We start from the raw sequence: 926 nt of genomic DNA on the forward strand, positions 1-926 counted from the left end.
TCCTTCTGAATCCCTTTAATAGGATACCCCAGCATTTGGAGGGGCAGGCGGGGGCTACAACCTCCCCTCCGTCCAAAACAAGGGATTGCCCCGATACTCAACCAGTTGTGACAAACTGCTATGAGGTAGGCAAAACCCACCAGTTAGCCTGGTGGGCAAATTCCTACCCGGCCCAGTAAGAACGGCGACCACCGTAGCCACAGCAAAGTCATTGCCTATCAGTGTAAACCGTGGGTGGGTAGGATGGGGAGAAAACCCAGCGCAGGAACAAACAGGACATGCCCCAGGTGTGGGCTGCTTAAATGGGCAGGGGTGGATCCGAGGGAAGCCCACCGTTGGCTCCATTGGCTCCGCCCCTGGCTCCGCCCACATCCCAGCCTGCATCCCCCTTCACTAATGCAGGGTGCAGGCTGAGATCCAGCTCCTGATAGGCGGCGGGGGCATATACCCCTCTGCGTATCAGGAAGGGCACTGCCGTTTGAATTCCAGCATCGGGGACCCAGTGAAACCTCTTCCATCCAGCAATGCCACCGCACCAAGGGGGGTGAGCGGACTTAGCAAGTTTCACGCGGCTCCAGACAGTTTTACACAAAGCACTGGCATTTGATGAAGACAATCGGGATGCCCACCTGAGCAAACAATGGCAGATTCAGGAACTTCCCCTGATGGCTACCTGCCTACATGATCTCAGGCTAGGGGAATCATGGAGGATTTCCCACAATGCAAAGAGGCAAGAATACAATGTTCCATGGGGAAACTCAGGTCTTCCTTGTTTTAACAGGCTAGCGTGAAAGTATCTGGCATAAGTATACAGTGGTACCAAACTTAATTCGTTCCGGAAGTCTGTTCCAAAATCAAAGTGTTCCAAAACCAAGGTGCGTTTTCCCATAGAACGTAATGCAAAACAGATTAATCCATTCCAGACT

This window comes from Podarcis muralis, chromosome 9 (assembly GCF_964188315.1).
Source record: "Podarcis muralis chromosome 9, rPodMur119.hap1.1, whole genome shotgun sequence".
Taxonomy (NCBI): domain Eukaryota; kingdom Metazoa; phylum Chordata; class Lepidosauria; order Squamata; family Lacertidae; genus Podarcis; species Podarcis muralis.